The 26,318-nt window shown below is 42.5% G+C and overlaps 1 pseudogene; it reads right to left on the minus strand.

Moving 5' to 3' along the window:
• Positions 1 to 1,184: 1,184 nt before the first annotated feature.
• On the minus strand, positions 1,185 to 1,933 carry LOC123067936 (60S ribosomal protein L35a-1-like; annotated as a pseudogene).
• Positions 1,934 to 26,318: the final 24,385 nt, after the last annotated feature.

Below are 26,318 nucleotides of genomic sequence, written 5' to 3' on the forward strand. Positions count from 1 at the left end.
AATTTCTATGCTAGGTTGAAGCTTCTGTCACTCTAGCCCTCCAATACATAGTCCTATCAACATACAACTAACCCTATGGTGTGATCCACACGTGCGCTCATATGGTGGGCACCATAGGACAACAACATAACCACAAGCAAATTAAATCAATCATAGCAATTCATCAACCACCAATAGGACAACGAAAATCTACTCAGACATCATAGGATGGCAACACTTCATTGGATAATAATATGAAGTATAAAGCACCATGTTCAAGTAGAGGGTACATCGGGTTGCGGAAGAGTGGACTACTGTAGATAGAGGGGGGAAGGTGATGGAGATGTTGGTGAAGATGACGGTGGTGTTGGTGAATATCGCGGTGATGATGATGGTCCCCGGCGGTGTTCCGGCACCACCAGAAACAAGGGGGAGAGATCCCCCCTTCTTCTTCTTCTTCCTTGACTTCCTCCCTTGATGGGAGAAGGGTTTCCCTCTGGTCCTTGGCTCCCATGGCTTGGTAGGGGCGAGAGCCCCTCCGAGATTGGATCTATCTCTCTGTTTCTGCGTTCTCTGTTTCTGCCCCTTCACCATTTCCTTTATATCTGGAGATCCATAACTCCAATTGGGGTGAATCTTTCGCCCAGATTTTTCTCATAAAATTAGCTTTCTTGCAGCAAAAGTAGAGCGTCAACCGCCTTATGGGTGGCCCATGAAACCCAGGCACGCCCAGGGGGAGGGCGCGCCCCCTGTCTTGTGGCCACCCCGGACACCGTTTCGCGTTGATTCTTCCTCCGGAAAATCCCAAACACTCCAAAATAATTCTCCGTCCGTTTTTATCCCGTTTGGATTTTGTTTGATATTGGTTTTCTGCGAAACATAAAACATGCAACAAACAGGAACTGGCACTGGGCACTGGATCAATATGTTAGTCCAAAAAATAGTATAAAAAGTTGCCAAAAGTATATGAAAGTTGAAGAATATTGGCATGGAACAATAAAAAATTATAGATACGATGGAGATGTATCAGGTGGCCATGTGATGGAGCATGCAGACAGCCCCCTCGGGCTACTACATGTTGCATGGTGTGGTTGTATACTGACATGGAGCATGGAGATTTCTTGGGCTTTTTTATTGTTATGCTTTTGCACCTCTTGTCTCACTAACTAGACGATCTAAAGGACACATGGAATGGGTTTACATTGCTAAATACCATGCACGCTGTGCAGCTAGATAGATGAAACGATGTGAAACAGAATGAACCTAATACCGTCAGCACTCAGCAGGCAACACAAGTCAGTACATCAAATTACAGGGAGGAGACGTACGTGGTGCCCAAGTTTAGCTATTCAAGGCTTCAAGAAATAACAACAACATGAAGCAGAGTCTGCAGTTTCAGACTTGCTGCAGTCCAGTCACATGTGTGACACCATCTCGACCCTAAATATCCCCTGAACAAGCAAGCAGGGTCTAATACACACATGACAAGTCTCACAACTCCATAAACAGTGGCACAGAACTAGATATCACAGACGGTATATAGCTCAATTCAGTTTGTTTGAATCTTATGCATGCCACCGAAACAGACAACCGGAGAAGTTCGACCCAACAACTCACCATGGCCTCAGCGGGGGTGAACTTGGCGCGGATGACGCCAGTGTTTACATGGGAGAGGGAGACCTTTCCCCAGATGCAGTGGTAGTTGGTGTCGTTGCTTGGTCTTGGCCTTGTAGACGCAAGCCATCCTCTTGCCGCCGTACCAGGCCACGTCCTCCCTGGTGTTCACTTGGATCTGCCTGGATCTGCGTGCCCAACCAAGACCAGGAATTCAGATACCCACGCGAGGGAGAAGGAGCAGAGCCGCGCCGGCGGAGGGAGCTTCTCACCTCTTGTATCCGAGGATGGTGCCGCGGACGTAGAGCCTCACGCGCTGGCCGGTGCGTCCCTTCACCATCTTGCTGCTGCAGCACCGCCGGGGAGGGGAGCTGAGGTTCACCATCTTCCTGACAACCGCCGCCGCCTCCGTCCCCACAGACGAGGCGAACATGGCCCCGGCGTCTTGGATGGCCTGCACAAACCCGCACAAACGCAATGAGATTCGAGCAAGCAGAAATCTAGAAGGAGGAAGAGAAGAAAGGGGGGGGGGGGCAATACCATATCTCACCTGCACGCACCGCCTGCGAGGTGGCCATAGCGTCTATCTAGGGTTTCGGTATGGAGAGAAGGAGAGGGTGGAGTCGAAGGAGGAGGTCGCCGGCGGGTATGAAGTAGAGGATGTCGCCGGGTAGTCGAGGAGTGGGGGAGGAGGTTGCCGGAGGGGCTGGGGCTGGGGTTGGGGGAGTGTAGATCGGCGGCGGGGCCGGGTTTGGGGTTGCAGGAGAAGGAGGGCGGCGGGACCGAGGGGAGGGGGGAAGTGGGTGAGTGGGGGTGGTGGCGGGTGGGGATCTGGCGGGTCGAGGGGAGGGTGGGTGGGTGGGTTAGGGTTTTTGATTCTCGGGAGAAGCTCCACCGTTGGATGGATGCGTGATGGATGGCTCAGATTGCGTCCAATTTGGTGATCCGCGTGAAAGCGGTTCCTCGCATCTCATTGGCTGGCTAAAACGCACTTGAATCTCAAAATTTTGGACCCAAAACTTTGAATTTTTTTAAACATAACAATGGCATAGTTTGTCAAAATGATCTTGTTTTTTTTTTCATAAATGTGCATCTTAAAATGGCAAACAATGCCATAGTTCGACGACTTTCATTTTCTTTGCACAAAAAGACGATTTTCCATTTTTCGAGTGCATAAAAAGGTTTTTTTAAGAAGCTACCAAATATTTGTTCCAAAATAGCACAACTCCATTTTTAAAAAATATTAGACCACATTTCTTGTAAAATCGACCAAATAGTTACATGTCAAAAGCTTTTGATCCACCTCTTATAAAAAAACAAATTTCACCTATTCAGTAGGAAGCGGGGAAATTTGAACGAAAATTTGTTTAAATGATTTCATATTGTGCACAAGGGTGCATATTGGAATGGCAAATAATGTTGCCTAAGGAAGTTTTCATTTTTTTGGACGAAAAAACCATTTTCCATTTTCCGAGTGCCCAAAATGAGTTTTTTTATGAAGGACCTACCAAATAATTGTTGCAAAATTGGACCAAATCATTTTTATAAAAAACTAGGCCATATTTAATGCATAATTGACCAAATGGTTGGGTGTAAAAAGTTTTGATCCACCTGTGGTGAAAAAGACAAATTTTCGCTATTTCAGCCGGAGCGGGTCAAATTTGAACTACGGCTGCCTCATAGTTTGCTATTTATTTTTTCCAAAAATCATTTCTAGGTACAAAAGTATCTATTTAATCAGAGAAACACCAAAAAAATTCCAAGATTCAACCACTAGCTAGGAACGGTCATTCCCGCCATTTTGACCGCATTTTGAAACGGGCATACAAAATTCAAAAAAAATCAAAAAATTGGAAAACCTTCGCATTGTGTCATTATATGTGACCAAGTTTCCAGGAAAAATAATAAAATTGTAATACGGAAATTATTTTGAAAAAGTGTTCTCAGAAATGAGTTATCATGCGTGAAGATTCATGGCTTTCAAGCCAAATGATCAATCTTATGGCCACATTCATGGCATAGTTTGTTCAAATGATCTTATATTCTGCACAAGGGTGCATAGTGGAATGGCAAACAATGTTGACTAAGGAAGTTTTCATTTTCTTTGCACATAAAATTCATTTTCCATTTTTTGAGTGCCCCAAATGAGTTTTTTATGAAGGACCTACCATATATTTGTTGCAAAATTGGACCAAATCATTTTTCTAAAATACTAGGCCATATTTAATGCACAAGTGACAAAATGGTTGGGTGTAAAATGTTTTGATCCACCTCTGGTGAAAAAGGCAAATTCTCGCTGATTTAGTTGGAAGCGGGTCAAATTAGAACTGTAGCTGCCTCATAGTTTGCTATTTATTTTTTCCAAAAATCATTTCTAGGTACATAAGTATCTATTTAATTAGAGAAACATCAAAAGTTTTCCAAGATTCAACCACTAGCTAGGAACGGTCAAGCCCGCCGTTTTGACCGCATTTTGAAACGGGCATAAAAAATTCAAAAAATTCAGAAAATTGGAAAACCTTCGCATTGTATCATTATATGTGACCAAGTTTCCAGGAAAAATAATAAACTTGTAATACAGATTTTTGAAAAAAAAGTGTTCTCAGAAATGAGCTATCATGCGTGAAGATTGATGGCTTTCAAGACAAATGATCAATCTTATGGCCACATTCATGGCATAGTTTGTTCAAATGATCTCATATTGTGCACAAGGGTGCATCTTGGAATGGCAAACAATGTTGCCTAAGGAAGTTTTCATTTTCTTTGCACAGAAAATTCATTTTCCATTTTCCGAGTGCCTGAAATGAGTTTTTTTATGAAGGACCTACCATATAGTTGTTGCAACATTGGAACAAATCAATTTTATAAAATACTAGGCCATATTTAATGCACAATTGACAAAACGGTTGGGTGTCAAAAGTTTTGATCCACCTCTGGTGAAAAAGACAAATTCCCGCCGATTCAGTTGGAAGCGGGTCAAATTTGAACTGCAACTGCCTCATAGTTTGCTATTTATTTTTTCCAAAAATCATTTCTAGTTACATAAGTACCTATTTAATCATAAATACATGGTTTGGTGGTGATACGTCGAGGTTTGGACGGTGGCCGAGGGCCCCAACTCTAGAGCGCGTAAACTCGCATGCCCGCCGCATGGTCACCGCGTGACTGTGGTGTTGCCATGTGTTCTGGGCTGCCTAGGCCTGTCTAGTGGGTTGGGCACTCCTCAGGTAGGTGCTAGGAAGAAAATCACAACATAAGATTCTCACAAGGAGACCGATCGATGCTCAAACATGAATAAGCAGCCAAGTGTTTGATTAGCGGTACGGGAAATGCACATGGCTAATGGGTGTGAGTTTTGGCTGAGGGTGATCAATTACTAAGAAGACCGTCTTCACAAATTTTCAGCTCAAAAGGAGGAGCCTAGGTGGTACTAGCTTTGCAAAGTACCACACTGGACATAAATACGAATGTTGAAGCCGGGCTCAAAATAATGAATGGATTGAGCTGGCATTTAGTGGAGGATGGTTATTTGGGTAGAGGAAAGCACTGTAGAAAATGGATACCATTTGGACATGCCAAAGTGGTACTTCCTTAACAAAGTGTTTTTCTGAACAGAATAGGAAAATGAATATTTTTGAATTATTTTTGAACTACGCAAGGAAGGGTTTTTACATATTTGACGAAGATATGACCCAAAGAATTTATGAGATTTTTTTTGAGAATTTTGGGAATGACAGAAATATAGGTTGCTTCACAACCTAGGGCAAAAACTGCCACATGGACATGACACATAGGCAAAACTGATGAGGTGGCGCCTAGTCATAGCAACCCACCACAATTTACAAGGTTATGACCATCTATATTGGTCATGATCAGCTAGAAATAAGGCAGCAGACCAGTGCTATCCGCTTTATGACCATTTCGTGTAAGGAAATTACGGCCTTTCTGACCAAAATGGTCGTTATTGTTTAGGGTTTGGAACCCCCCGAACAGCTTTTGACCAATTTGTCTGAAATGGTCATAGATCTATGACCAATTCTTCCAGGGTCACTGATAGAAGGTCACTAGTTGACATATTTCTTGTAGTGTTGGAATTACATGGAGTTTCCAAAGCACTGCCCACAACTGTTTGTTTGATGATGAAGTTTCTGTATTCGCCCCTTCCTCTAGAGAGCCGAGCTTGTTGCGAGTCACGAGAGAACGATAAGCAAATTAGTATAGTTGCCAGACTTTTCCAAAGGCCATGCTAAAATGTCATCTCTGCCAGCTGGGTTTAGAGGAATGTTAAGAATTGCCTCCATGTCGGTCTGCAATAATGCTTATAAATTCTAGGACATAGTCTCTTGCCTGCAACATTGTATGGTAGAGGACAAAAGTCTTTTTTACACATCTATCTAGGCCATCTATCTACGGTACAAAACTGCTCGCAAAAATAAATAAAACTGACGATACGTGTCTTACTTTTTTTCATGGTAATACATGTCTTTTTTTTGAGAAATACTTGTCTCATTTATATCATGTAAGGATCATGGTACAAGCCACGTGCACATTGATCTAACAAAACTAAAAAACAACAAAATGATAGGCTTTGCACAAAGGAACATTAGCCAAGAAGTAAAAATACAATCAAAATCGACGGATCCTCTGAGCTTCACCGACGGTCGTCACCTACCTCTGGTGCCACCACATTAGTCATCAAAGAAAAAAAATGACGGATCACCTCCTCACCCGAGCTCGATGCTGCTCCATCGCTACTATGCAGCTCTGCGGAACTCTAAGGTGGCTCATCGAAAGTGAAACCATTACCATTGAACAAATCAGACCGGGGCAACACCTCGGACACATCATCGAGCTCCAGATCTAGCACACTGATGACCCACAAGTGTAGGGGATCGCAACAGCTTTCGAGGGTAAAGTATTCAACCCAAATTTATTGATTCGACACAAGGGGAGCCAAAGAATATTCTTGAGTATTAGTAGTTGAGTTGTCAATTCAACCGCACCTGGATAACTTAGTATCTGCAGCAAAGTATTTAGTAGCAAAGTAGTATGATAATAAAGGTAACAGTGGCAAAAGTAAAGATAATAGTTTTGGGGTTTTTGTAGTAGTTGTAATAGTAGCAACGGAAAAGTAATTAAGCGAAGAACAATATGTGAAAAGCTCATAGGCAATGGATCAGTGATGGATAATTATGCCGGATGCGATTCCTCATGTAATAGCTATAACATAGGGTGACACAGAACTAGCTCCAGCTCATCAATGTAATGTAGGCATGTATTCCGTAAATAGTCATACGTGCTTATGGAAAAGAACTTGCATGACATCTTTTGTCCTACCCTCCCGTGGCAGCGGGGTCCTAGTGGAAACTGAGGGATATTAAGGCCTCCTTTTAATAGAGAACCGGAACAAAGCAGTACACATAGTGAATACATGAACTCCTCAAACTACGGTCATCACCGATAAGTATCCCAATTATTGTCACTTCGGGGTTGTCGGATCATAACACATAATAGGTGACTATAGACTTGCAAGATAGGATCAAGAACACACACATATTCATGAAAACATAATAGGTTCAGATCTGAAATCATGGCACTCGGGCCCTAGTGACAAGCATTAAGCATAGCAAAGTCATAGCAACATCAATCTCGGAACATAGTGGATACTAGGGATCAAACCCTAACAAAACTAACTTGGTTACATGGTAAATATCATCCAACCCATCACCATCCAGTAAGCCTACGATGGAATTACTCACGCACGGCGGTGAGCATCATGAAATTGGTGATGGAGGATGGTTGATGATGACGACGGCGGCGAATCCCCCTCTCCGGAGCCCCGAACGGACTCCAGACCAGCCCTCCCGAGAGAGATTAGGGCTTGGCGGTGGCTCCAAGTCGTAAAATGCGATGAAACTTTCTCTCTGATTTTTTTCTCCCCGAGACGGAATATATGGAGTTGGAGTTGAGGTCGGTGGAGGTCCAGGGGGCCCATGAGATAGGGGGCGTGCCCTATAGGGGGGGGCGCCCCCTGTCTCGTGGACAGGGTGTGGGCCCCCTGGTGTATTTCTTTTGCCCAGAAATTCTTATTAATTCCAAAAAGTGCCTCCGTGGATTTTCAGGACATTCCGAGAACTTTTCTTTTCTACACATAAAACAACATCATGGCAGTTCTGCTGAAAACAGCGTCAGTCCGGGTTAGTTTCATTCAAATCATGCAAGTTAGAGTCCAAAACAAGGAAAAGTAGATACGTTGGAGACGTATCAACTCCCCCAAGCTTAAACCTTTGCTTGTCCTCAAGCAATTCAGTTGATAAACTGAAAGTGATAAAGAAAAACTTTTACAAACTCTGTTTGGTCTTGTTGTTGTAAACATGAAAAACCAGCATTCAAGTTTCAGCAAATATTATGAACTAACCATACTCACAATAACACTTGGGTCTCACAATTACTCATATCAATAGCATAATCAGCTAGCGAGCCATAATAATAAAACTCGGATGACAACACTTTCTCAAAACAATCATAACATGATATAACAAAATGGTATCTCGCTAGCCCTTTCTGAGACCGCAAAACATAAATGCAGAGCACCTTTAAAGATCAAGGACTGACTAAACATTGTAATTCATGGTAAAAGAGATGCAGTCAAGTCATACCCAATATAAACCAATAGTAATGAATGCAAATGACAGTGTGCTCTCCAGCGGGTGCTTTTTAATAAGAAGGGTGATGGCTCAACATAAAAGTAAATAGATAGGCCCTTCGCAGAGGGAAGCAGGGATTTGTAGAGGTGCCAGATTTCGATTTTAAAATAGAGATTGAATAACATTTTGAGCGACATACTTTCGCTGTCAACGCAACAACTATGAGATGGCTGTATCTTCCATACTACATGCATTATAGGCAGTTCCCAAACAGAATGGTAAAGGTTTATACTCCCCCAACCACCAACAAGCATCAATCCATGGCTTGCTCGAAACAACGAGTGCCTCCAACTAACAACAGCCCTGGGGGAGTTCTATTTAATTATTTTGTTTTGCTTTGATCTTTTTGGATCATGGGACTGGGCATCCCGGTTACCAGCCCTTTCTCGTGAATGAGGAGCGGAGTCCACTCCTCTTGAGAATAACCCACCTAGCATGGAAGATATAGGCAGCCCTAGTTGTAACATGAGCTGCTCGAGCATACAAAACAGAATTTCATTTGAAGGTTTGGAGTTTGGCACATACAAATTTACTTGGAACGGCAGGTAAATACCGCATATAGGAAGGTATAGTGGACTCATATGGAACAACTTTGGGGTTTAAGGAGTTTGGATGCACAAGAAGTATTCCCGCTTAGTACAGGTGAAGGCTAGCAAAAGACTGGGAAGCGACCAACTGAGAGAGCAACAACAGTCATAAACATGCCTTAAAATTAATTCACACCAAATACAAGCATGAGTAGGATATAATCCACCATGAACATAAATATCATGAAGGCTATGTTGATTTGATTCAACTACATGCGTGAACATGTGCCAAGTCGAGTCACTCAATTCATTCAAAGGAGGATACCATCCCATCATACCACATCATAATCATTCTAATAGCATGTTGGCACGCAAGGTAAACCATTATAACTCATAGCTAATCAAGCATGGCACAAGCAACTATAATCTCTAAATGTCATTGTAAATATGTTTACTTCATAAGAAGCTGATTCAGAAACGATGAACTCATCATATTTACAAAAACAAGAGAGGTCGAGTTCATACCAGCTTTTCTCACCCCAATAAGTCCATCATATATCGTCATTATTGCCTTTCACTTGCACGACCGAATGATGTGTATAATAATAAGAGTGCACGTGCATTGGACTAAGCTGGAATCTGCAAGCATTCAACTCAAAAGAGAAGACAAGTAATATGGGATCTAAGTTAAATAAACAATCATGCATATGAGAGCCACTAAACATTTTCAATATGGTCTTCTCGACCCCCAAAGGAAAGAAAATAAAATAAAACTATTCACACGGGAAAGCTCCCAACAAGTAAGAAGAAGAACTAGAAATCGTTTTGGGTTTTTATTTTAATTCTACTACAAGCAAGGAAATTAAACTAACTATTTTTTTTTGGTTTTTCTCAAGGTTTATCAAACACACAAGAAGAAGACTAGAAAAAGGAAAATTAAACTAACATGGATAATACAATGAAAGAGTATGAGCACCGACGACTAGTGTGTGAACATGAATGTAAAGTCAGTGAGAAATACGTACTCCCCCAAGCTTAGGCCTTTGGCCTAAGTTGGTCTAGTACCAAGGACCGCCTGGCTGATATCCATAAGTGAAAAAGGGGTCGTACTGAGATGCAGCGGCAACCGCCTCCCGAGCTGCAGCGTGTTGGCGAGCTACCTCCGCTCTCCTCTCGTGTTCAGCTGCTTCCTCCCTGGTGACAACATATCTTCCTTTTGCCTGATAATCAAAAAGGTAGGGAGCAGGAAGAGTAACATGGACGACGTTGCGTCTATCATAGGTTAGTCGATATTGGAGGAATTGTTCATTCCTCCCAAGAAATTGATGACTGACCATAGCTTCATAATCCAAATAAACAGGAGGTATTATCATATCTCCCTCTCGTGGGGCTATACCAAGATAATTAGCCACACGGGTTGCATAAATTCCTCCAATAAATTTCCCTTTCTACTATTATTGTGCAACCTACGTGCAACTATTGCCCCCAAGTTATAACCTTTATAACCTAATACATCACTCTTGAGGGCACACAGATCAGGGACACACATATGACATGCTTCATCCTTACTGTTAATATATCTACCAATGAAGAGAGCAAAATAATGTATAGCAGGAAAATGAATGCTCCCTATGGTAGCTTGTGCTATGTCCCTAGATTCCCCACAGTAATACTAGCAAGAAAATCTCTAAATTTAGATTTGTGAGGATCATTAATATTACCCCACCGTGGGAGTTTGCAAGCAGTAGTGAAATCCTCTAAGTCCATAGTATAAGATGTATCATAAATATCAAATATGACACTGGGAGAATTACGCGCACAGTTATATTTGAACCTCCACACAAAAGAATCAGTCAATTGATAGTACTGAGGACACTTATCTTGAAAGAAGTCCTCCAGCTCAACATTACGCACAAACGCATCAAATTCCTCCTTAAAGCCTGCTCTGACCATAAAATCATCGGATGGCCACTCACAAGCTCGTACATCCGCGTCCCTCGGCAATTCAACATCTTGCTCACGTATAGCAATCCTGGGCCCTTTCTTTACCGAGGAACCACCTTGGTACATTCTTCTAAGCATAATTCTTTTTCTGAAATAATTCTGAAATTTTAGTAACTTCAAAATAAAAGTGAATAAAACTAAACAAGATTGGTAGCAACTACTCCTACAAGTGCCTAGAGCTTATATCATGCATTGGAATTGCTTGGGACCTCATAAATTTAACATGCAAGCTCAAGAACATGGTCACCTATGCAGCAAAAATTTGCAATGAATAAAGCACTAGAACAAAAACTAATTGGACCAATGGAGGAGTCACATACCAAGCAACAATATCCCAAAGCAGTTTTGTGAATGGAGCTTTGAGCAAGGAGATCGAAAATCGCAGCAAAATGAGCTAGAACTCGTGCTTGAGCTGGATGGGGATTTTTTTGGGTAGAAGATGAAGTGTGTGGGTGCTGGCATAAGTGGAGGGGGGCCAACAGGGGCCCACGAGACAGGGGGCGCGCCCTATGGGGGGGGGGGTGCCCTCCACTCTCGTGGCCTGGTGCTTGCCCCTCATGCAGTGATTTCAGTGCCTAAAATCCTCAAATATTCCATAAAAAATCATACTAAATTTGCAGGGCATTTGGAGCACTTTTATTTTTGGGATATTTTTTAATGCACGGATAATTCAGAAAACAGATAGATAATACTATTTTGCTTTATTTATTCTAAATAACAGAAAGTAAAGGAGGGTACAGAAGGTTGTGCCTTGTAGTTTCATCCATCTCATGATCATCAAAATGAATCCACTAACAAGGTTGATCAAGTCTTGTTAACAAACTCATTTCGAATAACACGGAACCAGAGAAATTTCGAATAACACTAAGTTACCTCAATGGGGATATGAAAATCCCTAATAATAAGAATATCATACTTTTTCTTGACAGTAGGGAGAGGAAATTCAAAACGTCCAATAATGATAGTTGGAACTTTTCCAATAGAATTGATGCTATGAACTTGAGATTGTTTCCTCGGAAAGTGTACCGTATGCTCATTACCATTAACATGAAAAGTGACATTGCCTTTGTTGCAATCAATAACAGCCCCTGCAGTATTCAAAAAGGGTCTACCAAGGATAATAGACATACTATCGTCCTCGGGAATATCAAGAATAACAAAGTCCGTTAAGATAGTGACATTTGCAACCACAACAGGGACATCCTCACAAATACCGACGGGTATAGCAGTTGATTTATCAGCCATTTGCAAAGATATTTCAGTAGGTGTCAACTTATTCAATTCAAGTCTACGATATAAAGAGAGAGGCATAACACTAACACCGGCTCCAAGATCACATAAAGCAGTTCTAACATAATTTCTTTTAATGGAGCATGGTATAGTTGGTACACCCGGGTCTCCAAGTTTCTTTGGTATTCCACCCTTAAAAGTGTAATTAGCAAGCATGGTGGAAATTTCAGCTTCCGGTATCTTTCTTTTGTTTGTAATGATATCCTTCATATACTTAGCATAAGGATTTACTTTGAGCATATCAGTTAAGCGCATACGTAAGAAAATAGGTCTAATCATTCCAGCAAAGCGCTCGAAATCCTCATCATCCTTTGTCTTGGATGGTTTAGGAGGAAAGGGCATGGGTTTCTGAACCCATGGTTCTCTTTCTCTACCGTGCTTCCTAGCAACAAAATCTCTCTTATCAATTCTTTGATTGTGGGTTATCAAGATCAACAGCAGGTTCAACCTCTACTTCATTGTTTTTGCTAGGTTGAGCATCAACATGAACATTATCATTAACATTATCACTAGGTTCATGTTCATCACCTGATTGTGTTTCAGCATCAGAGATAGAAATATCATTGGGATTCTCAAGTGTGTCTACAGTAGGTTCACTAGAAGCATGCAAAGTCCTATCGTCTTTCTTTTTCTTCTTTTTAGAAGAACTAGGTGCCTCTAAATTATTTCTCTGAGAATCTTGCTCGATTCTCTTAGGGTGGCCTTCAGGATACAAAGGTTCCTGAGTCATTCTACCAGTTCTAGTAGCCACTCTAACAACAAAGTCATTTTTATTATTTAATTCATCAAGCAAATCATTTTGAGCTTTAAGTACTTGCTCAGCTTGAGTAGCAACCATAGAAGCATATTTGCTAATGAGTTGGAGTTCACCTTTAACTCTAGCCATATTATCGCCCACGCGTCCTATCTTGAAAGCATTATTCTTTAACTCTCTACCAACATAAGCATTAAAACTTTCTTGTCTAGCCATAAATTCATCAAATTCATCTAAGCAAGGGCTACGAAATTTAGTAGAGGGGATTTCAACTTTATCATATCTATAGAGAGAATTTACCTTTAGTACCTGTGTCGGGTTATCAAGACAATGTGGTTCTTCAACATGCGGTATATTAAGACTGTGTATTTCTTCAATAGGTGGTAAATTCTTAACATCTTCAGCTTTAATACCTTTTTCTTTCATTGATTTCTTTGCCGCTTGCATATCTTTAGGACTGAGAAATAAAACACCTCTCTTCTTCGGAGTGGGTTTAGGAATAGGCTCAGGAGTTGGCTCAATTGGTTCAGGAATTGGCTCAGGAATTGGCTCAGGAAGAGTCCAATTATTTTCATTAGTCAACATATTATTCAATAGCAATTCAGCTTCGTCGACTGTTATTTCCCTGAAAACACGACCAACACAACTATCCAAGTAGTCCTTGGAAGCATCGGTTAGTCCATTATAAAAGATCTCAAATATTTCATTTTTCTTGAGAGGATGATCAGGCAAAGCATTAAGTAACCGGAGAAGCCTCCCCAAGCTTGTGGGAGACTCTCTTCTTTGATTTGCACAAAATTATATATTTCCCGCAAGGCAGCTTGTTTCTTATGAACAGGGAAATATTTAGCAGAGAAGTAATAAATCATATCATTGGGACTAAGCACACAACCAGGAGCAACAGAATTATACCAAGTCTTAGCATCACCCTTTAACGAGAATGGAAATATCTTAAGGATATAAAAATAGCGAGATCTTTCATCATGAGTAAACAGGGTAGCTATATCATTCAACTTGGTAAGATGTGCCACAACAGTTTCAGATTCAAGGCCATAAAAAGGATCAGATTCAACTAGAGTAATAATCTCAGGATCAACAGAGAATTCATAATCCTTATCAGTAACACAGATAGGTGAAGTAGCAAAAGCAGGGTCAGGTTTCATTCTAGCATTAAGAGACCGCTGCTTCCATTTAGCTAATAAATTCTTAAGATCATATCTATCATTGCAAGCAAAGATAGCTCTAGCAGCTTCTTCATTCATAACATAACCCTCAGGAACAACAGGCAATACATAATCATTGGGAGAATTTTCATCATCACTATCATCAATAATAGCATCTTCAATATTTTCATTCCCCCTAACTCTAGCAAGTTGTTCATCAAGAAATTCAACTAATGGCAAAGTAGTATCACGCACAGAAGTAGTTTCATCATGCATAGCAGAAATGGCATCATCAATAACATGCGACATATCAGAATTCATAGCAGTACAGGTTTAGGTGTCGCAAGCTTACTCATAACAGAAGGAGAATCTAGTGCAGAGCTAGATGGCAGTTCCTTACCTCCCCTCGTAGTTGAGGGGTCGATCTTGGTTCTAGCGTCTTTCAAGTTCTTCATAGTGATCAACAGATATAAATCCCAAGTTACTCAGAGAATAGAGCTATTGTAGGATATTGAAGTATGTCTAGAGGGGGGGGGGGGGGGTGATTAGACTACTTGACCAATTAAAAACTTAACCCTTTCCCAACTTTAGTCTTTGGCAGATTTTAACTATCTTAGCACAAGTCAAGTAATCTTCACACAATTCAAGCAAGCATGCAAAGAGTATATGGGCAGCGGAAAGTAAAGCATGCAACTTGCAAGAATGTAAAGGGAAGGGGTTGGAGGTTTCAAACGCAATTGGAGATACGGATGTTTTTGTCGTGGTTCCGATAGGTGGTGCTATCGTACATCCACGTTGATGGAGACTTCAACCCACGAAGGGTAACGGCTGCGCGAGTCCACGGAGGGCTCCACCCAAGAAGGGTCCATGAAGAAGCAACCTTGTCTATCCCACCATGGCCGTCGCCCACGAAGGACTTGCCTCACTAGCGATAGATCTTCACGAAGTAGGCAATCTCCTTGCCCTTACAAACTCCTTGGTTCAACTCCACAATCTTGTCGGAGGCTCCCAAGTGACACCTAGCCAATCTAGGAGACACCACTCTCCAAGAAGTAACAAATGGTGCGTTGATGATGAACTCCTTGCACTTGTGCTTCAAATGATAGTCTCCCCAACACTCAACTCTCTCTCACTAGATTTGGATTTGGTGGAAAGAAGATTTGAGTGGAAAGCAACTTGGGGAAGGCTAGAGATCAAGATTCATATGGTGGGAATGGAATATCTTGGCCTCAACACGTGAGTAGGTGGTTCTCTCTCAGAAATCGTAAGTTGGAAGTGTAGGTTTGTTCTGATGGCTCTCTCCACGAGTGAAGAGGAGGTGGAGGGGTATATATAGCCTCCACACAAAATCTAACCGTTACACACAATTTACCAATCTCAGTGGGACCAAATCAACAAACTCGGTCGGACCGACTTAGTAAACCTAGTGACCGTTAGGGTTTTCGGTGGGACCAACATGCAACTCGGTAGGACCGATATGGTTAGGGTTAGGGCATAACGTAATCTCGGTGAGACCGATTATACAAACTCGGTGAGACCGATTTTGGTAATAAGCTAACCAGAGAGTTGGTCAGGTAAACTCGGTGGGACCGATTCGCCCATTTCTGTGAGACCGAAATGTTACAAAAAGGAAACAGAGAGTTTACATTGCAATCTCGGTGGGACCGATTGCTCACTTCAGTTAGACCGAAACGTTACAAAGGGAAACAGAGAGATTACAATCCCATCTCGGTGAGACCGAGATCCCTATCGGTGAGACCGATTTGCCTAGGGTTTGTGGCAGTGGCTATGACATCTAAACTCGATGGCGCCGGATAGAAAGAATCGGTGGGGCCGAGTTTGATTTTTTGTTTGGGTCATATGTGGATATGAGAAAGTAGTTGATGGTTTTTGGAGCGTATCACTAAGCACTATGGAGCAAGAACATTAAGCAACACCTCATCCCTTCTTGATAGTATTGGCTTTTCCTATAGACTCAATGTGATCTTGGATCACTAAAATATAAAATGTAGAGTCTTGAGCTTTTGAGCTTGAGCCAATCCTTTTGTCCTTAGTATTTTGAGGGATCCACTTTCCTCATCCATGCCATGCCATTCATTGAGCTTTCCTGAAATATTTGTCTTGGAATAGTATTAGCCCAATGAGCTATTTGTTGTTAGCAATTACCAAAACCACCTAGGGATAGTTGCACTTTCAATCTCCCCCTTTTTGGTAATTGATGACAACATATAGATCAAAGCTTCGACAAATGATAATAATAATAAAAAACATCGTCGCTTTGAGAAGTATGTGATAAGCAAGAGCTCCCCCTAAATTTGTGCATAGTTTAAGATTTGCTTTGAAATGCAAATGCACAAGGAGTTAGGCTCATGGGTTACTCTTCCATGTCACATACATCTTGGTGGAGCACTCAAAATAATAAAGATTGAATACATGCACTCGTCACCAAGCAAAGTGAATGATCATATAGAGATAAATGGGATAATGTCATCCAACAAGCATAAGTGTAGCTTATGATCAAACACATGATCATCAATGTCTCACACAGGTGATAACATAGTATCTCAAGCAAGCAAAAGCAAATAAAGTTCAACCACCAAAACAAGAGAGAACAAAAGCAAACTCTCTCTCTCTCTCTCGAAGCCTATGATCTATACATTTTTCTCCCCCTTTGGCAACAAGTTACCAAAAAGTTCATAGAAAATGCATAGTGCTAGATCGACTCTCAGACTTGGTCTTGATGTGGTGGTGTAGAGATGACGCCAAGGATGAAAGCTTCAGTCGATGTGGATGGAGCTGGAGGTGTAGGTGCTGAAGCTGGTTGCACTAGAGCTGTAGGACTTGTAGCTGGTGCATATGAAGTGGCTCTGGTGTCTGTCACTGGCACTGCAGCTGATCTCTGAGCTCTAGGCACTCTGGCAAATGCATCTGTGGTTGTCTTGCCCTTCCTCTCCTGCATATCATCCTGAAGCTGCTCAATAATAGACTGGATCTAAGTTACTTTCACGTCCAAGTCATAGAACTTCTGCTCCATGATCCTCTCCAAGCTCTCCTGGTTTTGAGTCAAGGTGGCCAGCCCTTTCTCAATCCTCAGAATGGATGCAATCAAGTAGCCTAGTTGATCTTGTTTGCTCTTCAAAAAGTACTGAGACGCCTCTTCCATGGTTGGCATCTTGGTAGCCTTCTCTGTCCTTGCCTTCTCCTTCTTCTCTTGTGCTTGCACTGAAGATGGTTCATCCTCATTCATCACTACTTCGTTGTCCTCAAAATCTGGATAGATAGCAAAGTGTTCCTTATCCAACTGGTATGTGTCTGTGCCCATCTTGAGGTTAATCAGCTCCTGGATTTGTGGGGCATACCCCCAGCTTCTGTTCTGGTCTGCTGCTGTCCTCTTGATAGTCTCAACTATGAGGCTCGTGACCTTGAACTTCTGAGGCACATCAAATATGTGTAGCAAGTTGATAGCATGGCCTCTGATCATGTTGTGGTCACCTGACTTGGGAAAGAGAGTGTGCCTGAGGATCCAGTTGATGGTTGGCAGTCCTGATAGAAGATAATGTACAGATCCAAACTGATGAGTTTCAAGAGCTTTATCTGGGATCTCCTTGTACATGTGTGCCATAGAATTGTGATCTTTCTTCTTCTTGGCATAGACATCCAAGTCATCTTCACTCTCCTTAGGGGCATTAATCAGATTTTCCCATTCCTCAATAGTTGATTGGTACCTTGTACCTTCAGACATCCAAACTATCCAGCCATCTGGATAGAAATGTGTTGTGGAGTAGAATTGCATTATGAGTTCATAATTCCACTTTGTGAACTTTTGTCCAACAAAGTCTGCAACTCCACAAGCACTGAAGCTGTCATACACTCCAGGATAGTGTTCCTCATTGGCCTTGATGTATTTCCAATCTACCCACCTCATGTCACAAACAATTGGCTTCTTGTCCAACATCACAGTCTCATAGAAATCCTGCTGTTCCTTAGTGTGGAACCTGTAGTCAATAGCAGTCCTTCTCCTGATTGCATATGGATCAGACAATCTCCACTGTCTGAGCCCTGCATCCTTCCTCAGCTTCATATTCTCAGCCACTGGATGAGCATCATTGTGGTATGGAATCTTAGGTTTCAGTTTCCTCAGAACTTGCCCTTCAACTTCTTCTTCAGCAGCAACTTTAGGCACTGGGGCCTTTTTCTTCTCAGCAGCTGGTATGCTCCTGGTGTTCCTCTTAGGTGCAGTCTTGGGCTTGGAGGCAGCTTTGGGTGCTTCTTTGGGCTTTGATGATGTAGCCCCTGACCTTATAGCATCACCCATAAGCTTTTGAGCCTTGGGTGCTGGTGCAGCAACCTCTTCTTCCTCCTCCTCTTCCATCATGGAAGGTTATCTAACAACTCTGGCCATGGTCTTCTTGACCCTTTCCTTCCTCTTCTTCCCTTCTGCAGTAGACTCTTTGGGATCAGATGTTTCTGGCACATGAGTAGAGGCTCTGGCTTTAGACATGAGAGTCCTCTTTGCAGGCACCTTGATCTTCATACCAGGCTTAGTAGTTGCAGTTGTGCCATACTCCTTTCTGAGCACTTTCTTCTTAGAAGTGGCTTCATCCTTAGCTGCCACATAGTCTTCATCCTCAGATTCTGAGGTCTTCTTCTTTCTGGCCCTGGTGGCAGCTTTGGGCAAGTTGCTTGGGGTGCTCCTGCTGTCATCATCTGAGCTGCTAGAGGGACTAGTGCCCTCACTCATGTGAATCTGCTCTTCTGACTGGTTCTGGCTGTCACTTTGGTCTGACATACTGCAAACACTGACTGCTGACCCTATGAATAGTTATAGATGAGATAGAATGGATGAGCATCACAAAATCCAGAGGTTTTTGCAAAAGAATGATTCAAAAATTTAGTTTTAGTTTTCCACAGAAAGCATTTCGGATCAACCGATTTGTAAACTCGGTGATACCGTAGCAGCTTTTGGAACCTAAACTAGTGAACTCGGTCAGACCGAGTCATAGTTCGGTGGCACCGAGACTGCTAGGGTTTCACAAAGTCCTGAACTCGGTCACACCGATTTGCAATTCTCGGTCAGACCGAGAATTACTTGTGCAATGGCCTTAGCCGAATCGGTGGAACCGAGTTCTACAACTCGGTGGGTCCGAGATGGTTTCGGCGGAAACCTAACCCTAAATTTCCAAATCTCTTCTAATCTAAGGATCGTTTTGAGTGGATAGAATCGTTTCAATCGTGGCAAGAATCATGATGAACACAATGTGCTAGGAATCATACGGGGATAGCACTGTGATCGAGTCCATACCCTAGCTTGGCGATGAACTCGCTACGGTGGCAACGGCGGGGTTGAATTCCGTTGACGCCGGCGGAGACCAGCGACAGGAGGCGGCTGGCGATGAAGTCGACGATCCGTAGACCTTGAAGGCAGAGCGAGCTATGCACGGGCGAAGGGGTTTGGAGAAAGTTTTCCAAATTTTGCCCGTGAGTATATATAGCCCGACCCTGTCGGTGTGACCGAGTGGAACAACTCGGTGGCACCGAGATGCATAACTGTTGATAGTTACAGCAACTCGGTGAGACCAAAAAGTTCAAATCGGTTGCACCGAGATTGAAAACCTATATCGACTTAGTGATCTCGGTGTGACCGAAATGGAAGAATCGGTCAGACCGAAACACACAAAGAAGTTTTGGAAGTTTAAGTCCATGATGAATCGGGGACTCCGAGTGCTCCTCACACAGAGTGGTTCGAATCTGACTTGATCAAATTTTGTGATGTAGCATGAATAGAGTTTGAGGCAAGAAAAGCATAGATAGCTAGAGAAGGTTCTTAGGCATTCTTGTTCATCCACTTGGCAAAAGAAAAAGAAACCAAACAATCAAAGCAACAAGTGGATGTCCTCGAATTAGTTAAATATGCAACCAACATGCTCACACAATAAAATGGCAAATGTAATATGTGGCAAAGCATGCACAACCAATTCTAGCATCTATCAAACAATTGGCGATGACTAGGTCATCTATATATGAGTATATTGACTTAGGAGTCTAATGAGAACATTTGATCATAGGTCATACTCATCGTTTAAGCTCAAGTGGGGTTACCACTTTTACATAATGCATTGATGTGTTCACACCATTAGGGTTGCTTTGACTCAATTCTTAGAGTTAAGCTCCCCCTAGATGTGAGATCCCCCCTTAGAGGGATGAACTAACCTTGGGTTTTGTCGATGATGACTTCATGTAGGTGTTGAAGATGTGGATGCTCAATGTTGATGAAGATCATTTGGAGCAATCCTTTGGAGTGAGTTGCACTTTCAATACCTACACGGGTTAGTCCCACAAGGAACAAACAAGTATATCCATAGACATAGAGTGATGCACACACAAGATGATGTCCATGAAAGCATTAGGTTACCTTGTCCCTTGTCTTACCAACAATAGGGTTTGTGACTCCTTGAACTAGTGCAAGATGTGGAAGTTGATTGCACTTGTCCTTGCCATAATGATATGAGTGAAGAATGTTGGCGGAGTCACCCTCAAGAACTCTCTAGTTCATCTTCTTAGGGATCCACATCATCTTGATGGGAATCCTTGGAGTTGTAGTCGTACTTGATGAAGTAGAACTTGACGTAGTCTTGGGAACCCACTTGACCAAGGCCTTAGGAGCTTCTTCAAATGCATCAATCTCTTGTTTAAGCTTGTCCTTGCCTTTTTGCTTGTGGTCTTGTGGTGGAAGATCATCTTGAGCTTGTGTTCCCTTGAAGGAAGTAGGATCATACTTTTCTTGTTGAGGAACAAACTTCGTCTTGGGGTATTGATCTTCTTCCCACTCAACTCCATTGGCATTAAACTTTCGTTCAAAACCAACACCTTGGTTCTTCTAGTGCCTTCCTTGCTTGTGTACAATTTCCTCAAATTGCTTACTCCCGACAAGGCTCTTGTAAACACCTTTCTCTATAATTCCCTTCAATAAGCTATTTTCTTGCTCAAGTGTAACTTGGCTAAGAGAATCATTAGTGGAATCAAGAGAACTACTAGAAGCAACAATATTAGATTTAACATGATTATTGTTACCACTAGAGGAAGAATCTTTCTTGTTTTTGTTACTAGACTTGACTTGAGGCATGTAAGTAGATAAGAGTAAACGCTTGGCAATGTAAGAAGAACTTTTCTTGCGAAGATCATCATTGATTGCCTTTAAGAACTCATGCTCTTGCTCAAGGTTGAGTTTTTCAAAGCGTAACTTCTCATGAGCCCTTAAAAGTTCTCGATGATCTTCGAAGATAGTTTCTTGAGCTAACTTAAGAGTGTTTAGTTCTTTAGTTAGAAGCTCAATCTTCTCCTTATCATTGTCATTCATTTTATCTTGATTAGCATGATTAATTGATGTTTCATCATAGTATTCATCACTAGAGTTGTCAACAAGTAAATCATCATCACCTAGCAAGTCATCTTCATCACTATTGAAATCAACATACTCGGGGTGTGTTACCTTAGGGCCTTTAGCCATGAAGCATCTTCCAAGTCCTTCATTTGGTGAATCAAATATGTCATAGGAGTTGGTTGACACAAGTGCTAGACCGGCAACACCTTCATCTTGAGTATGTTCGGAGTCGGAGTGATAACTTCTCTCGGAGTGATGTTCAGAGTCGGAACCGGATACCCATTCACCAACATCAGCTTGATGTCTTTGTTTTGTGTAGCTCCTTGATGACTTGTCCTTCCTTTCCGAATCCTTGCTTCTCTGGGATGTTTTTCGTTCATAATGATCATCTCTACTCCTTCTATCTCTTGGCGATGATTCTTCTCTTCTACTTCTTCTCTTGGGAGAATCTTCTCTTCTTTTGTAGGGTGCCGTACACTCATTGGAAGATCTTTTGTCATTGTAGGACCTTGACTTAGAGCTTCTCTCTTTGCTTCTACTCTTGTAGAATTTGTTGAAGTTCTTCACCATTAAGCTCAATTCTTCATTGAAGGTTTGTTTCTCACTTGATGATGTGGGGGCTTCACATGAGGCTTTGTAAGCACCACTTGACTTTTTGTGAAGTTCCTCCTTATCCTTGAGTGACATCTCATGAGCAACAATTCTTCCAATGACTTCCGTTGGCTTGAGATTCTTGTAGTTGGGCATCATTTGGATCAATGTGCACATGGTATCGTATTTTCCATCCAATGCTCTTAGGATCTTATTGATGATGAATCTGTCGGTCATCTCTTCACTTCCTAAGCCCGCAATCTCATTTGTGATAAGAGCAAGCATAGAGTACATTTCAACGACACCTTCACCATCCTTCATTTTGAACTTGTCAAGTTGAATTTGGAGCACATCCAATTTGGATTCCTTGACGGAGTCGGTACCTTCGTGCATATCAATCAAAGTATCCCAAATTTCCTTTGCATTCTCAAGACGGCAGATTTTGTTGAATTCTTCGGGGCACAATCCGTTGAAGAGGATATCACAAGCTTGAGTGTTGTATTGCAGCATCTTCAACTCATCCGCGCTAGCTTCACGGTTCGGTTCTCTCCCATCAAAGAATTCACCTTGCAAGCCAATACACACAATAGCCCAAACGGCGGGGTTATGTCCGAGAATATGCGTTTTCATCTTATGCTTCCAACTAGCAAAATTAGTATCATCAAAGTAAGGACCTCTACGGTGATAATTTCCCTCGCTAGACGCCATACTCTCCTAGGTTGTGAAACCAAGGCTATGACCACCAAAAGCTATGGAAATCAAAGCAAATGGAGACCAAAGCTCTGATACCACTTGTAGGATCTTGAAGTATGTCTAGAGGGGGGGGGGTGATTAGACTACTTGACCAATTAAAAACTTAACCTTTTCCCAATTTTAGTCTTTGGCAGATTTTAACTATCTTAGCACAAGTCAAGTAATCTTCACACAATTCAAGCAAGCATGCAAAGAGTATATGGGCAGCGGAAAGTAAAGCATGCAACTTGCAAGAATGTAAAGGGAAGGGTTTGGAGGATTCAAACACAATTGAAGACATGGATGTTTTTGTCGTGGTTCCGATAGGTGGTGCTATCGTACATCCATGTTGATGGAGACTTCAACCCACGAAGGGTAACGGCTGCGCGAGTCCACGGAGGGTTCCACCTAAGAAGGGTCCACGAAGAAGCAACCTTGTCTATCCCACCATGGCTGTCGCCCACGAAGGACTTGCCTCACTAGTGGTAGATCTTCACGAAGTAGGCGATCTCCTTGCCCTTACAAACTCCTTGTTTCAACTCCACAATCTTGTTAGAGGATCCCAAGTGACACCTAGCCAATCTAGGAGACGCCACTCTCCAAGAAGTAACAAATGGTGCGTTGATGATGAATTCCTTGCTCTTGTGCTTCAAATGATAGTCTCCCCAACACTCAACTCTCTCTCACGGGATTTGGATTTGGTGGAAAGAAGATTTGAGTGGAAAGCAACTTGGGGAAGTCTAGAGATCAAGATTCATATGGTAGGAATGGAATATCTTGGCCTCAACACATGAGTAGGTGGTTCTCTCTCAGAAATCGTAAGTTGGAAGTGTAGGTTTGTTCTGATGGCTCTCTCCGCGAGTGAAGAGGAGGTGGAGGGGTATATATAGCCTCCACATAAAATCTAACCGTTACACACAATTTACCAATCTCGGTGGGACCGAATCAACAAACTTGGTCGGACTGATTTAGTAAACCTAGTGACCGTTAGGGTTTTTGGTGGGACCGACATGCAACTCAGTAGGACCGATATGGTTAGGGTTAGGGCATAACGTAATCTCGGTGAGACCGATTACACAAACTCGGTGAGATCGATTTTGGTAATAAGCTAACCAGAGAGTTGGTCAGGTAAACTCAGTGGGACCGATTCGCTCATTTCGGTGAGACCGAAATGTTACAAAAAGGAAACAGAGAGTTTACATTGCAATCTCGATGGGACCAATTGCTCACTTCGGTTAGACCAAAACATTACGAAGGGAAACAGAGAGATTACAATCCCATCTCGGTGAGACCGAGATCCCTATCGGTGAGACCGATTTGCCTAGGGTTTGTGGCAGTGGCTATGACATCTAAACTCGGTGGCGCCGGATAGAAAGAATCGTTGGGGCCGAGTTTGATTTTTGGTTTGGATCATATGTGGATATGAGAAAGTAGTTGAGGGTTTTTGGAGTGTATCACTAAGCAGTATGGAGCAAGAAACTCATCAAGCAACACCTCATCCCTTCTTGATAGTATTGGCTTTTCCTATAGACTCAATGTGATCTTGGATCACTAAAATATAAAATGTAGAGTCTTGAGCTTTTGAGCTTGAGCCAATCCTTTTGTCCTTAGTATTTTGAGGGATCCACTTTCCTCATCCATGCCATGCCATTCATTGAGCTTTCCTGAAATATTTGTCTTGGAATAGTATTAGCCCAATGAGCTATATGTTGTTAGGAATTACCAAAACCACCTAGCGATAGTTGCACTTTCAGCTATGCTCCCCGGCAATGACACCAGAAATTAGTCTTGATGACCCACAAGTGTAGGGGATCGCAACAGCTTTCGAGGGTAAAGTATTCAACCCAAATTTATTGATTCGACACAAGGGGAGCCAAAGAATATTCTTGAGTATTAGCAGTTGAGTTGTCAATTCAACCACACCTGGATAACTTAGTATCTGCAGTAAAGTATTTAGTAGCAAAGTAGTATGATAATAAAGGTAACGGTGGCAAAAGTAAAGATAATAGTTTTGGGGTTTTTGTAGTAGTTGTAATAGTAGCAACCGAAAAGTAAATAAGCGAAGAACAATATGTGAAAAGCTCGGAGGCAATGGATCAGTGATGGATAATTATGCCGGATGCGATTCCTCATGTAATAGCTATAACATAGGGAGACACAGAACTAGCTCCAGTTCATTAATGTAATGTAGGCATGTATTCCGTAAATAGTCATACGTGCTTATGAAAAAGAACTTGCATGACATCTTTTGTCCTACCCTCCCGTGGCAGCGGGGTCCTAGTGGAAACTAAGGGATATTAAGGCCTCCTTTTAATAGAGAACCGGAACAAAGCATTAGCACATAGGAATACATGAACTCCTCAAACTACGGTCATCACCGAGAAGTATCCCGATTATTGTCACTTCGGGGTTGTCGGATCATAACACATAATAGGTGACTATAGACTTGCAAGATAGGATCAAGAACACACATATATTCATGAAAATATAATAGGTTCAGATCTGAAATCATGGCACTCGGGCCCTAGTGACAAGCATTAAGCATAGCAAAGTCATAGCAACATCAATCTCAGAACATAGTGGATACTAGGTATCAAACCCTAACAAAACTAACTTGATTACATGGTAAATCTCATCCAACCCATCACCGTCCAGCAAGCCTATGATGGAATTACTCACGCACGACAGTGAGCATCATGAAATTGTTGATGGAGGATGGTTGATGATGACAACGGCGATGAATCCCCCTCTCTGGAGCCCCGAACGGACTCCAGATCAGCCCTCCCGAGAGAGATTAGGGCTTGGCGGCGGGTCCGTGTCGTAAAACGCGATGAAACTTTCTCTCTGATTTTTTTCTCCCCGAGACAGAATATATGGAGTTGGAGTTGAGGTCGGTGGAGGTCCAGGGGGCCCACGAGATAGGGGGCACGCCCTATAGGGGGGGGGGCGCCCCCCTATCTCGTGGACAGGGTGTGGGCCCCTGGTGTATTTCTTTCGCCCAGAAATTCTTATTAATTCCAAAAAGTGCCTCCATGGATTTTCAGGACATTCCGAGAACTTTTCTTTTCTACACATAAAACAACATCATGGCTGTTCTGCTGAAAACAGCATCAGTCCGGGTTAGTTTCATTCAAATCATGCAAGTTAGAGTTCAAAACAAGGGCAAAAGTGTTTGGAAAAGTAGATATGTTGGAGATGTATCACACACCCGCATGACAAAGACCGCCTTCATGAGCCTTCATGAGCCGACCGCGTTCAAGGGGATGATCTCCGAGGACCAGCCACGAGGAGGGGTCCCGAGAGCCGCTGTGTTTCTACTACTAGATCGAGGACAAGGAGGATCTCGCGATGCTCATTATCCCGCCCAATTTTAGGGAGGTGATGAAGCAGTGGCTGGTGATCAAGCCCCCGCGCATCGTCAGTCTGTCGGCCAACAAGTACTGTGAATTCTGAGTTCAGGTCTAGAACTTCCAGGTGGAGATGGTGCTTGGTCGGGGCTGGCAGTACTTCTGCCACCGCCACAGGATCGTCCCCGGCGACCTCGTCGTCGTGTGGATCTCCGTAATGAGCCTGAAG

The sequence above is a fragment of the Triticum aestivum genome, chromosome 3B (genome assembly GCF_018294505.1).
Source record: "Triticum aestivum cultivar Chinese Spring chromosome 3B, IWGSC CS RefSeq v2.1, whole genome shotgun sequence".
Taxonomy (NCBI): domain Eukaryota; kingdom Viridiplantae; phylum Streptophyta; class Magnoliopsida; order Poales; family Poaceae; genus Triticum; species Triticum aestivum.